Here is a 15,000-nt window from a genome sequence, read left to right on the forward strand (position 1 = left end):
AGCTTTGCAACCATACTTCCCCCGGAACCCAAACACTTTGGTTTCCCGGAAGCTGCCCGCCGAGTCGTTTGAGGAACTCAGGCGGATCGCTGGTTGGCATCGTTTATGGTTAGAACTAGGGCGGTATCTGATCGCCTTCGAACCTCTAACTTTCGTTCTTGATTAATGAAAACATTCTTGGCAAATGCTTTCGCAGTAGTTCGTCTTGCGACGGTCCAAGAATTTCACCTCTAGCGTCGCAATACGAATGCCCCGTCTGTCCCTCTTAATCATTACCTCGTGTTCCGAAAACCAACAAAATAGAACCGAGGTCCTATTCCATTATTCCATGCACCATTATTCAGGCGTTTCGCCTGCTTTGAGCACTCTAATTTTTTCAAAGTAAACTTGCCGGCCACCCAAGACACTCAATCAAGGGCACCGAGGGAAAACCGGCAGGATGTTTAGGCCAGGAAGTAACCGCCAAAGCGGACCCCCTGTCTAGAACTGAGATCCAACTACGAGCTTTTTAACCGCAACAACTTTAATATACGCTATTGGAGCTGGAATTACCGCGGCTGCTGGCACCAGACTTGCCCTCCAATAGATCCTCGTTAAAGGATTTAGAGTGTACTCATTCCAATTACGGGGCCTCGATAGAGTCCCGTATCGTTATTTTTCGTCACTACCTCCCCGTTCTGGGAGTGGGTAATTTGCGCGCCTGCTGCCTTCCTTGGATGTGGTAGCCGTTTCTCAGGCTCCCTCTCCGGAATCGAACCCTGATTCCCCGTTACCCGTTACGACCATGGTAGGCGCATAACCTACCATCGACAGTTGATAAGGCAGACACTTGAAAGATGCGTCGCCGGTGCTAGACCGTGCGATCAGCCAAAAGTTATCCAGAGTCACCATCATTTGCGGACCGAGGTCCGATTGGTCTTGGTCTAATAAATGCGCTCGTCCCGTGAGGTCGGAGCTTTGTTGCATGTATTAGCTCTAGAATTACCACAGTTATCCAAGTAGGAAAGTACGATCTAAGGAACAACGGCTGGATAATGAGCCATTCGCGGTTTCACCTTATTTCGGCATGTACTTAGACATGCATGGCTTAATCTTTGAGACAAGCATATGACTACTGGCAGGATCAACCAGGTATCTTTTCTCGTTCGGTGCAAGCCACCCGCTCCAACGGCGAGTAGAAACACCACTCTCGAATCGGCAGACGCGTGGCTAGATACACGCCTGCCGTTCTCTGTCTACTTCGTGTCACCAATCACGAGACAGACCTCTTACACACTCTAGAGTACGAGTTCTCCAAAACAACAGTTCCGATAAAACGAAACAAACTAGGGCGTATCAGGAAGAACCGACCTTCGGAGGACAGCTCAACCCACACTAAGCTATATCGAAAATGATGCATATTCCGATGTCTCGGCATGGTTACCCGAAACTCGTCGCATCAGCAGTGGGAACAGAACGTCTTTCGTAACAAAGACAATCGTTAATCGCTCGGATTAACTCGTACGCGTGCGGTCGAACGCACGTACTGCTTTTATCCCCGCTCGGACCGAGAGGGAAAGGGAAACAGTCACCGTTATTGACGTGCCCCGTGAAAGGGAAGGGCCGCTCGGACCCTTGGTTTGACAAGCTGAAATTCAACGGCTCGTGCAGAGCACGCTGCGGGTCCAGCATCCCTTGTGTCTCTGACTGAGACCGGCTAATCGCTCGGATTAACTCGTAGGCGTGCGGTCGAACGCACGTACTGCTTTTATCCCCGCTCGGACCGAGAGGGATAGGGAAACAGTCACCGTTGTTCACGTGCCCCGTGAAAGGGAAGAGCCGCTCGGACCCTTGGTTTGACATGCTGAAATTCAACGGCTCGTGCAGAGCACGCTGCGGGTCCAGCATCCCGTGTGTCTCTGACTGAGACCGGCTAATCGCTCGGATTAACTCGTAGGCGTGCGGTCGAACGCACGTACTGCTTTTATCCCCGCTCGGACAGAGAGGGAAAGGGAAACAGTCACCGTTGTTCACGTGCCCCGTGAAAGGGAAGAGCCGCTCGGACCCTTGGTTTGACATGCTGAAATTCAACGGCTCGTGCAGAGCACGCTGCGGGTCCAGCATCCCGTGTGTCTCTGACTGAGACCGGCTAATCGCTCGGATTAACTCGTAGGCGTGCGGTCGAACGCACGTACTGCTTTTATCCCCGCTCGGACCGAGAGGGAAAGGGAAACAGTCACCGTTGTTCACGTGCCCCGTGAAAGGGAAGGGCCGCTCGGACCCTTGGTTTGACAAGCTGAAATTCAACGACTCGTGCAGAGCACGCTGCGGGTCCAGCATCCCGTGTGTCTCTGACTGAGACCGGCTAATCGCTCGGATTAACTCGTAGGCGTGCGGTCGAACGCACGTACTGCTTTTATCCCCGCTCGGACCGAGAGGGAAAGGGAAACAGTCACCGTTGTTCACGTGCCCCGTGAAAGGGAAGAGCCGCTCGGACCCTTGGTTTGACATGCTGAAATTCAACGGCTCGTGCAGAGCACGCTGCGGGTCCAGCATCCCGTGTGTCTCTGACTGAGACCGGCTAATCGCTCGGATTAACTCGTAGGCGTGCGGTCGAACGCACGTACTGCTTTTATCCCCGCTCGGACCGAGAGGGAAAGGGAAACAGTCACCGTTGTTCACGTGCCCCGTGAAAGGGAAGAGCCGCTCGGACCCTTGGTTTGACATGCTGAAATTCAACGGCTCGTGCAGAGCACGCTGCGGGTCCAGCATCCCGTGTGTCTCTGACTGAGACCGGCTAATCGCTCGGATTAACTCGTAGGCGTGCGGTCGAACGCACGTACTGCTTTTATCCCCGCTCGGACCGAGAGGGAAAGGGAAACAGTCACCGTTGTTCACGTGCCCCGTGAAAAGGGAAGAGCCGCTCGGACCCTTGGTTTGACATGCTGAAATTCAACGGCTCGTGCAGAGCACGCTGCGGGTCCAGCATCCCGTGTGTCTCTGACTGAGACCGGCTAATCGCTCGGATTAACTCGTAGGCGTGCGGTCGAACGCACGTACTGCTTTTATCCCCGCTCGGACCGAGAGGGAAAGGGAAACAGTCACCGTAAATAACATGCCCCGTGAAAGGGAAGGGCCGCTCGGACCCTTGGTTTGACAAGCTGAAATTCAACGACTCGTGCAGAGCACGCTGCGGGTCCAGCATCCCGTGTGTCTCTGACTGAGACCGGCTAATCGCTCGGATTAACTCGTAGGCGTGCGGTCGAACGCACGTACTGCTTTTATCCCCGCTCGGACCGAGAGGGAAAGGGAAACAGTCACCGTTATTCACGTGCCCCGTGAAAGGGAAGAGCCGCTCGGACCCTTGGTTTGACATGCTGAAATTCAACGGCTCGTGCAGAGCACGCTGCGGGTCCAGCATCCCGTGTGTCTCTGACTGAGACCGGCTAATCGCTCGGATTAACTCGTAGGCGTGCGGTCGAACGCACGTACTGCTTTATCCCCGCTCGGACCGAGAGGAAAGGGAAACAGTCACCGTAAATAACATGCCCCGTGAAAGGGAAGGGCCGCTCGGACCCTTGGTTTGACAAGCTGAAATTCAACGACTCGTGCAGAGCACGCTGCGGGTCCAGCATCCCGTGTGTCTCTGACTGAGACCGGCTAATCGCTCGGATTAACTCGTAGGCGTGCGGTCGAACGCACGTACTGCTTTTATCCCCGCTCGGACCGAGAGGGAAAGGGAAACAGTCACCGTAAATAACATGCCCCGTGAAAGGGAAGGGCCGCTCGGACCCTTGGTTTGACAAGCTGAAATTCAACGACTCGTGCAGAGCACGCTGCGGGTCCAGCATCCCGTGTGTCTCTGACTGAGACCGGCTAATCGCTCGGATTAACTCGTAGGCGTGCGGTCGAACGCACGTACTGCTTTTATCCCCGCTCGGACCGAGAGGGAAAGGGAAACAGTCACCGTTATTGACTTGCCCCGTGAAAGGGAAGAGCCGCTCGGACCCTTGGTTTGACATGCTGAAATTCAACGACTCGTGCAGAGCACGCTGCGGGTCCAGCATCCCGTGTGTCTCTGACTGAGACCGGCTAATCGCTCGGATTAACACGTAGGGTGCGGTCGAACGCACGTACTGCTTTTATCCCCGCTCGGACCGAGAGGGAAAGGGAAACAGTCACCGTTATTGACTTGCCCCGTGAAAGGGAAGAGCCGCTCGGACCCTTGGTTTGACATGCTGAAATTCAACGACTCGTGCAGAGCACGCTGCGGGTCCAGCATCCCGTGTGTCTCTGACTGAGACCGGCTAATCGCTCGGATTAACACGTAGGGGTGCGGTCGAACGCACGTACTGCTTTTATCCCCGCTCGGACCGAGAGGGAAAGGGAAACAGTCACCGTTATTGACTTGCCCCGTGAAAGGGAAGGGCCGCTCGGACCCTTGGTTTGACAAGCTGAAATTCAACGACTCGTGCAGAGCACGCTGCGGGTCCAGCATCCCGTGTGTCTCTGATGAGACCGGCTAATCGCTCGGATTAACTCGTAGCCGTGCGGTCGAACGCACGTACTGCTTTTATCCCCGCTCGGACCGAGAGGGAAAGGGAAACAGTCACCGTAAATAACATGCCCCGTGAAAGGGAAGGGCCGCTCGGACCCTTGGTTTGACAAGCTGAAATTCAACGACTCGTGCAGAGCACGCTGCGGGTCCAGCATCCCGTGTGTCTCTGACTGAGACCGGCTAATCGCTCGGATTAACTCGTAGGCGTGCGGTCGAACGCACGTACTGCTTTTATCCCCGCTCGGAACGAGAGGAAAGGGAAACAGTCACCGTAAATAACATGCCCCGTGAAAGGGAAGGGCCGCTCGGACCCTTGGTTTGACAAGCTGAAATTCAACGACTCGTGCAGAGCACGCTGCGGGTCCAGCATCCCGTGTGTCTCTGACTGAGACCGGCTAATCGCTCGGATTAACTCGTAGGCGTGCGGTCGAACGCACGTACTGCTTTTATCCCCGCACGGACCGAGAGGGAACGGGAAACAGCTACCCATATATTTTACGACAGTAACCTCTTCCACCGAGGCACGTCAAAAACCACCGTTACAGGTGGTGCCGAATCCACCGAGACGGGTAGAACGACAAACTTACTAGGAAAACGCCGCACAGTGTTCTTAAAACCATCACTTCTCGCAACATTCTTTTCGCTCCAATATATTGTTTCAATCCACCATTACGTTCGTTCATTCAATATCTCTCGGCCTCTTACATTCTTTGTTCGGCCATTTCTTAACACTATCGGCAGTCGTTTTCGCTAGTACTCACCACCTGTGTGGAAACGGGCCGTGACCAGCCCACAGGTCCCGGGCACGCCGGGTTAAAAGGTGAGAGGAGGCTTAACACAATGTTACAATCCTGTCTCAGACAGACTATGCCCCTATATAGAGAAGGAAACTAAATTTAATGCCATCAGAACCCATTAGTACGGCATTTGAAAGTGCGGTAAAGGCAAGGGACCAAGCGGAATAGTTCCGCATCGCTACCCTGAGTTGCGTCAAATTGGTCCTCAGTTTTGAGTGAAAAGTGGTGAAAATGAACGCTGAAAACAACGTTTCTAACTATCAAACTGATTTTGCCATTTCCTCCCACTTTCCAAATTTCACCGAACTCTCCTCACATCCATGCCGTCTTTGGCATCACTCTATACGGGAGAAAATTTCTTAAAGTCGTACTCCCTTTCAGGTCCGTCTCAGACAGACTATGCCCCTATATAGAGAAGGAAACTACATTTAATGCCATCAGAACCCATTAGTACGGCATTTCAAAGTGCGGTAAAGGCGAGAACCTATGCGGGCAAGTTCCGCATCGCAACCCTGAGTTGCGTCAAATTGGTCCTCAGTTTTGAGTGAAAAGTGGTGAAAATGAACGCTGAAAACAACGTTTCTAACTATCAAACTGATTTTGCCATTTCCTCCCACTTTCCAAATTTCACCGAACTCTCCTCACATCCATGCCGTCTTTGGCATCACTCTATACGGGAGAAAATTTCTTAAAGTCGTACTCCCTTTCAGGTCCGTCTCAGACAGACTATGCCCCCTATATAGAGAAGGAAACTACATTTAATGCCATCAGAACCCATTAGTACGGCATTTGAAAGTGCGGTAAACGGCGAGAGCCTATGCGGGCAAGTTCCGCATCGCAACCCTGAGTTGCGTCAAATTGGTCCTCAGTTTTGAGTGAAAAGTGGTGAAAATGAACGCTGAAAACAACGTTTCTAACTATCAAACTGATTTTGCCATTTCCTCCCACTTCCCAAATTTCACCGAACTCGCCTCACATCCATGCCGTCTTTGGCATCACACTATACGGGAGAAAATTTCTTAAAGCCGTCCTCCCTTTGAAGTCCGTCTCAGACAGACTATGCTCCCTATATATAGAAGGAAACTACATTTAATGCCATCAGAACCCATTAGTACGGCTTTTGAAAGTGCGGTAAAAGGCGAGAGCCTATGCGGGCAAGTTCCGCATCGCAACCCTGAGTTGCGTCAAATTGGTCCTCAGTTTTGAGTGAAAAGTGGTGAAAATGAACGCTGAAAACAACGTTTCTAACTATCAAACTGATTTTGCCATTTCCTCCCACTTTCCAAATTTCACCGAACTCTCCTCACATCCATGCCGTCTTTGGCATCACTCTATACGGGAGAAAATTTCTTAAAGTCGTACTCCCTTTCAGGTCCGTCTCAGACAGACTATGCCCCCTATATAGAGAAGGAAACTACATTTAATGCCATCAGAACCCATTAGTACGGCATTTGAAAGTGCGGTAAACGGCGAGAGCCTATGCGGGCAAGTTCCGCATCGCAACCCTGAGTTGCGTCAAATTGGTCCTCAGTTTTGAGTGAAAAGTGGTGAAAATGAACGCTGAAAACAACGTTTCTAACTATCAAACTGATTTTGCCATTTCCTCCCACTTTCCAAATTTCACCGAACTCGCCTCACATCCATGCCGTCTTTGGCATCACTCTATATGGGAGAAAATTTCTTAAAGCCGTCCTCCCTTTGAAGTCCGTCTCAGACAGACTATGCTCCCTATATATAGAAGGAAACTACATTTAATGCCATCAGAACCCATTAGTACGGCTTTTGAAAGTGCGGTAAAGGCGAGAGCCTATGCGGGCAAGTTCCGCATCGCAACCCTGAGTTGCGTCAAATTGGTCCTCAGTTTTGAGCGAAAAGGTACACGTAACGTCCTAAAACTACCGGGTAGTGTCCGCATCGTCCTCCACAACCCCGCCAACGGACGCGTCGCGTGATCGATCGCGAATCTCTCCTAGAGGCAATGAGGCCATTGGGGTTAGTCGGCGGCAACGTTTGAACATGCCGATAACGCTTACGCTACGTCCATCGTCGATTCCAGTCAAGCCTCACCAGTCCCCTATATATAGAAGGAAACTACATTTAATGCCATCACTACTCAAAAGTACGGCTTTTCTATGTGCGGTAAAGGCGAGAGCTTATGCGGGAGAGTTCCGCGTGGCTACCCTAAGTGCCGTCGAACTCGTCGTAGCGTGTTCCACCGCCTATCTGTCCGAAGGGCAGAAAGAAACTGCGGGAACTCGGCGGGAGCCGGTAATCGAAATGCCGACGATAACCTCGATAGGCGGCGGGTGCCGGTAGTCGAATCGACAGTCCTGCCGCCAACAGACTGGTGTCATGCCGATAACGCTTACGCCACGTCCATCGTCGATTCCAGTCAAGCCTCACCAGTCCCCTATATATAGAAGGAAACTACATTTAATGCCATCACTACTCAAAAGTACGGCTTTTCTATGTGCGGTAAAGGCGAGAGCTTATGCGGGAGAGTTCCGCGTGGCTACCCGAAGTGCCGTCGAACTCGTCGTAGCGTGTTCCACCGCCTATCTGTCCGAAGGGCAGAAAGAAACTGCGGGAACTCGGCGGGAGCCGGTAATCGAAATGCCGACGATAACCTCGGTAGGCGGCGGGTGCCGGTAGTCGAATCGACAGTCCTGCCGCCAACAGCCTGCTGACATGCCGATAACGCTTACGCCACGTCCATCGTCGATTCCAGTCAAGCTCACCAGTCCCCTATATATATAGAAGGAAACTACATTTAATGCCATCACTACTCAAAAGTACGGCTTTTCTATGTGCGGTAAAGGCGAGAGCTTATGCGGGAGAGTTCCGCGTGGGTACCCGAAGTACCGTCGAACTCGTCGTAGCGTGTTCCACGGCCAATCTGTCCGAAGGGCAGAAAGAAACTGCGGGAACTCGGCGGGAGCCGGTAATCGAAATGCCGACGATAACCTCGGTAGGCGGCGGGTGCCGGTAGTCGAATCGACAGTCCTGCCGCCAACAGCCTGCTGACATGCCGATAACGCTTACGCCACGTCCATCGTCGATTCCAGTCAAGCTCACCAGTCCCCTATATATAGAAGGAAACTACATTTAATGCCATCACTACTCAAAAGTACGGCTTTTCTATGTGCGGTAAAGGCGAGAGCTTATGCGGGAGAGTTCCGCGTGGGTACCCGAAGTACCGTCGAACTCGTCGTAGCGTGTTCCACGGCCAATCTGTCCGAAGGGCAGAAAGAAACTGCGGGAACTCGGCGGGAGCCGGTAATCGAAATGCCGACGATAACCTCGGTAGGCGGCGGGTGCCGGTAGTCGAATCGACAGTCCTGCCGCCAACAGCCTGCTGACATGCCGATAACGCTTACGCCACGTCCATCGTCGATTCCAGTCAAGCCTCACCAGTCCCTATATATATAGAAGGAAACTACATTTAATGCCATCACTACTCAAAAGTACGGCTTTTCTATGTGCGGTAAAGGCGAGAGCTTATGCGGGAGAGTTCCGCGTGGCTACCCTAAGTGCCGTCGAACTCGTCGTAGCGTGTTCCACCGCCAATCTGTCCGAAGGGCAGAAAGAAACTGCGGGAACTCGGCGGGAGCCGGTAATCGAAATGCCGACGATAACCTCGGTAGGCGGCGGGTGCCGGTAGTCGAATCGACAGTCCTGCCGCCAACAGCCTGCTGACATGCCGATAACGCTTACGCCACGTCCATCGTCGATTCCAGTCAAGCCTCACCAGTCCCCTATATATAGAAGGAAACTACATTTAATGCCATCACTACTCAAAAGTACGGCTTTTCTATGTGCGGTAAAGGCGAGAGCTTATGCGGGAGAGTTCCGCGTGGCTACCCTAAGTGCCGTCGAACTCGTCGTAGCGTGTTCCACCGCCTATCTGTCCGAAGGGCAGAAAGAAACTGCGGGAACTCGGCGGGAGCCGGTAATCGAAATGCCGACGATAACCTCGGTAGGCGGCGGGTGCCGGTAGTCGAATCGACAGTCCTGCCGCCAACAGACTGCTGTCATGCCGATAACGCTTACGCCACGTCCATCGTCGATTCCAGTCAAGCCTCACCAGTCCCCTATATATATAGAAGGAAACTACATTTAATGCCATCACTACTCAAAAGTACGGCTTTTCTATGTGCGGTAAAGGCGAGAGCTTATGCGGGAGAGTTCCGCGTGGCTACCCGAAGTGCCGTCGAACTCGTCGTAGCGTGTTCCACGGCCAATCTGTCCGAAGGGCAGAAAGAAACTGCGGGAACTCGGCGGGAGCCGGTAATCGAAATGCCGACGATAACCTCGGTAGGCGGCGGGTGCCGGTAGTCGAATCGACAGTCCTGCCGCCAACAGCCTGCTGACATGCCGATAACGCTTACGCCACGTCCATCGTCGATTCCAGTCAAGCTCACCAGTCCCCTATATATAGAAGGAAACTACATTTAATGCCATCACTACTCAAAAGTACGGCTTTTCTATGTGCGGTAAAGGCGAGAGCTTATGCGGGAGAGTTCCGCGTGGGTACCCGAAGTACCGTCGAACTCGTCGTAGCGTGTTCCACGGCCAATCTGTCCGAAGGGCAGAAAGAAACTGCGGGAACTCGGCGGGAGCCGGTAATCGAAATGCCGACGATAACCTCGGTAGGCGGCGGGTGCCGGTAGTCGAATCGACAGTCCTGCCGCCAACAGCCTGCTGACATGCCGATAACGCTTACGCCACGTCCATCGTCGATTCCAGTCAAGCCTCACCAGTCCCCTATATATAGAAGGAAACTACATTTAATGCCATCACTACTCAAAAGTACGGCTTTTCTATGTGCGGTAAAGGCGAGAGCTTATGCGGGAGAGTTCCGCGTGGCTACCCGAAGTACCGTCGAACTCGTCGTAGCGTGTTCCACCGCCAATCTGTCCGAAGGGCAGAAAGAAACTGCGGGAACTCGGCGGGAGCCGGTAATCGAAATGCCGACGATAACCTCGGTAGGCGGCGGGTGCCGGTAGTCGAATCGACAGTCCTGCCGCCAACAGCCTGCTGACATGCCGATAACGCTTACGCCACGTCCATCGTCGATTCCAGTCAAGCCTCACCAGTCCCCTATATATAGAAGGAAACTACATTTAATGCCATCACTACTCAAAAGTACGGCTTTTCTATGTGCGGTAAAGGCGAGAGCTTATGCGGGAGAGTTCCGCGTGGCTACCCTAAGTGCCGTCGAACTCGTCGTAGCGTGTTCCACCGCCTATCTGTCCGAAGGGCAGAAAGAAACTGCGGGAACTCGGCGGGAGCCGGTAATCGAAATGCCGACGATAACCTCGGTAGGCGGCGGGTGCCGGTAGTCGAATCGACAGTCCTGCCGCCAACAGCCTGCTGACATGCCGATAACGCTTACGCCACGTCCATCGTCGATTCCAGTCAAGCCTCACCAGTCCCCTATATATAGAAGGAAACTACATTTAATGCCATCACTACTCAAAAGTACGGCTTTTCTATGTGCGGTAAAGGCGAGAGCTTATGCGGGAGAGTTCCGCGTGGGTACCCGAAGTACCGTCGAACTCGTCGTAGCGTGTTCCACCGCCTATCTGTCCGAAGGGCAGAAAGAAACTGCGGGAACTCGGCGGGAGCCGGTAATCGAAATGCCGACGATAACCTCGGTAGGCGGCGGGTGCCGGTAGTCGAATCGACAGTCCTGCCGCCAACAGCCTGCTGACATGCCGATAACGCTTACGCCACGTCCATCGTCGATTCCAGTCAAGCCTCACCAGTCCCCTATATATAGAAGGAAACTACATTTAATGCCATCACTACTCAAAAGTACGGCTTTTCTATGTGCGGTAAAGGCGAGAGCTTATGCGGGAGAGTTCCGCGTGGCTACCCTAAGTACCGTCGAACTCGTCGTAGCGTGTTCCACCGCCTATCTGTCCGAAGGGCAGAAAGAAACTGCGGGAACTCGGCGGGAGCCGGTAATCGAAATGCCGACGATAACCTCGGTAGGCGGCGGGTGCCGGTAGTCGAATCGACAGTCCTGCCGCCAACAGCCTGCTGACATGCCGATAACGCTTACGCCACGTCCATCGTCGATTCCAGTCAAGCTCACCAGTCCCCTATATATATAGAAGGAAACTACATTTAATGCCATCACTACTCAAAAGTACGGCTTTTCTATGTGCGGTAAAGGCGAGAGCTTATGCGGGAGAGTTCCGCGTGGCTACCCTAAGTACCGTCGAACTCGTCGTAGCGTGTTCCACCGCCTATCTGTCCGAAGGGCAGAAAGAAACTGCGGGAACTCGGCGGGAGCCGGTAATCGAAATGCCGACGATAACCTCGGTAGGCGGCGGGTGCCGGTAGTCGAATCGACAGTCCTGCCGCCAACAGCCTGCTGACATGCCGATAACGCTTACGCTACGTCCATCGTCGATTCCAGTCAAGCTCACCAGTCCCCTATATATATAGAAGGAAACTACATTTAATGCCATCACTACTCAAAAGTACGGCTTTTCTATGTGCGGTAAAGGCGAGAGCTTATGCGGGAGAGTTCCGCGTGGCTACCCTAAGTACCGTCGAACTCGTCGTAGCGTGTTCCACCGCCAATCTGTCCGAAGGGCAGAAAGAAACTGGGGAACTCGGCGGGAGCCGGTAATCGAAATGCCGACGATAACCTCGGTAGGCGGCGGGTGCCGGTAGTCGAATCGACAGTCCTGCCGCCAACAGCCTGCTGACATGCCGATAACGCTTACGCTACGTCCATCGTCGATTCCAGTCAAGCCTCACCAGTCCCCTATATATAGAAGGAAACTACATTTAATGCCATCACTACTCAAAAGTACGGCTTTTCTATGTGCGGTAAAGGCGAAAGCTTATGCGGGAGAGTTCCGCGTGGCTACCCTCTGTTCGGTGACATGCCGATAACGCTTACGCTACGTCCATCGTCGATGACAGTCAAGCCTCACCAGTCCCCTATATATATAGAAGGAAACTACATTTAATGCCATCACTACTCAATAGTACGGCCTTTCTATGTGCGGTAAAGGCGAGAGCTTATGCGGGAGAGTTCCGCGTGGCTACCCTAAGTACCGTCGAACTCGTCGTAGCGTGTTCCACCGGTATCTGTCCGAAGGGCACAAAGAAACTGCGGGCACTCGGCGGGAGCAGGTGATCGAAATACCGGCGATATCCTCTAGGGACGACGAATCGAAGGAACCGCCGCCAACCTTTTGGGCACTTTTCGCAACGGCTGAGCCTAGACGTACGTCCCGTTGGAGAAAGCTGCTGTTTGACCACGCACGCGCGAAACAGCCCGAGAAAATGGATTCCCCCGTCGGTAGGCGGCGGGCGCGGGTGTTTAAATTTCCCAATCGCTGGTACATGCTCTGAGACTCTGTTCGACTTGTACCGAGGCCAATGCGTGTACTCGGCGGGAGCAGGTGATCGAAATGCCGTCCACATCCTCTAGGGACGACGAATCGAAGGACCCGCCGCCAACCTTTCGGGCACTTTTTGCAACGGCTGCGTCTAGACGTCCGACCCGTTGGAGCAAGCTGCTGTTCGACCACGCACGCGCGATAGAGGCCGAGAAAATGGGTTCCCCCGTCGGTAGGCGGCGGGCGCGGGTGTTTAAATTTCCCGCTCGCTGGCACATGCTCTGAGACTCTGTTCGACTTGTACCGAGGCCAATGCGTGTACTCGGCGGGAGCAGGTGTTCGAAATGCCGACCGTATCCTCTAGGGACGACGAATCGAAGGTCCCGCCGCCAACCTTTCGGGCACTTTTCGCAACGGCTGCGTCTAGACGTCCGACCCGTTGGAGCAAGCGGCTGTTAGACCACGCACGCGCGAAACAGACCGAGAAAATCGGTTCCCCCGTCGGTAGGCGGCGGGCGCGGGTGTTTAAATTTCCCAATCGCTGGCACATGCTCTGAGACTCTGTTCGACTTGTACCGAGGCCAATGCGTGTACTCGGCGGGAGCAGGTGTTCGAAATGCCGACCGTATCCTCTAGGGACGACGAATCGAAGGTCCCGCCGCCAACCTTTCGGGCACTTTTCGCAACGGCTGCGTCTAGACGTCCGACCCGTTGGAGCAAGCGGCTGTTAGACCACGCACGCGCGAAACATACCGAGAAAATCGGTTCCCCCGTCGGTAGGCGGCGGGCGCGGGTGTTTAAATTTCCCAATCGCTGGCACATGCTCTGAGACTCTGTTCGACTTGTACCGAGGCCAATGCGTGTACTCGGCGGGAGCAGGTGTTCGAAATGCCGACCGTATCCTCTAGGGACAACGAATCGAAGGACCCGCCGCCAACCTTTCGGGCACTTTTCGCAACGGCTGCGTCTAGACGTCCGACCCGTTGGAGCAAGCTGCTGTTGGACCACGCACGCGCGAAACAGACCGAGAAAATCGGTTCCCCCGTCGGTAGGCGGCGGGCGCGGGTGTTTAAATTTCCCAATCGCTGTCACATGCTCTGAGACTCTGTTCGACTTGTACCGAGGCCAATGCGTGTACTCGGCGGGAGCAGGTGTTCGAAATGCCGACCGTATCCTCTAGGGACGACGAATCGAAGGACCCGCCGCCAACCTTTCGGGCACTTTTCGCAACGGCTGCGTCTAGACGTCCGACCCGTTGGAGCAAGCTGCTGTTGGACCACGCACGCGCGAAACAGACCGAGAAAATCGGTTCCCCCGTCGGTAGGCGGCGGGCGCGGGTGTTTAAATTTCCCAATCGCTGGCACATGCTCTGAGACTCTGTTCGACTTGTACCGAGGCCAATGCGTGTACTCGGCGGGAGCAGGTGATCGAAATGCCGTCCACATCCTCTAGGGACGACGAATCGAAGGACCCGCCGCCAACCTTTCGGGCACTTTTGCAACGGCTGCGTCTAGACGTCCGACCCGTTGGAGCAAGCTGCTGTTCGACCACGCACGCGCGAAAGAGGCCGAGAAAATGGGTTCCCCCGTCGGTAGGCGGCGGGTGCGGGTGTTTAAATTTCCCGCTCGCTGGCACATGCTCTGAGACTCTGTTCGACTTGTACCGAGGCCAATGCGTGTACTCGGCGGGAGCAGGTGTTCGAAATGCCGACCGTATCCTCTAGGGACGACGAATCGAAGGTCCCGCCGCCAACCTTTCGGGCACTTTTCGCAACGGCTGCGTCTAGACGTCCGACCCGTTGGAGCAAGCGGCTGTTAGAACACGCACGCGCGAAACAGACCGAGAAAATCGGTTCCCCCGTCGGTAGGCGGCGGGCGCGGGTGTTTAAATTTCCCAATCGCTGGCACATGCTCTGAGACTCTGTTCGACTTGTACCGAGGCCAATGCGTGTACTCGGCGGGAGCAGGTGTTCGAAATGCCGACCGTATCCTCTAGGGACGAAGAATCGAAGGTCCCGCCGCCAACCTTTCGGGCACTTTTCGCAACGGCTGCGTCTAGACGTCCGACCCGTTGGAGCAAGCTGCTGTTGGACCACGCACGCGCGAAACAGATCGAGAAAATCGGTTCCCCCGTCGGTAGGCGGCGGGCGCGGGTGTTTAAATTTCCCAATCGCTGGCACATGCTCTGAGACTCTGTTCGACTTGTACCGAGGCCAATGCGTGTACTCGGCGGGAGCAGGTGTTCGAAATGCCGACCGTATCCTCTAGGGACGACGAATCGAAGGTCCCGCCGCCAACCTTTC

At 54.1% G+C, this 15,000-nt stretch overlaps 1 non-coding gene across 1 annotated transcript in view; it reads right to left on the minus strand.

Moving 5' to 3' along the window:
• LOC143243473 (small subunit ribosomal RNA) overlaps positions 1-1,134 on the minus strand; it is a 1,808-nt gene extending 674 nt beyond the window's left edge. Inside the window, exon 1 of the ribosomal RNA XR_013024599.1 lies at positions 1-1,134. This exon is cut by the window's left edge and continues 674 nt beyond it. This is a non-coding gene — a ribosomal RNA (small subunit ribosomal RNA).
• Between the last annotated feature and the right edge of the window lie 13,866 nt (positions 1,135-15,000).

The sequence above is a fragment of the Tachypleus tridentatus genome, unplaced genomic scaffold (genome assembly GCF_004210375.1).
Source record: "Tachypleus tridentatus isolate NWPU-2018 unplaced genomic scaffold, ASM421037v1 Hic_cluster_2, whole genome shotgun sequence".
NCBI classification, from domain to species: Eukaryota; Metazoa; Arthropoda; class Merostomata; order Xiphosura; family Limulidae; genus Tachypleus; species Tachypleus tridentatus.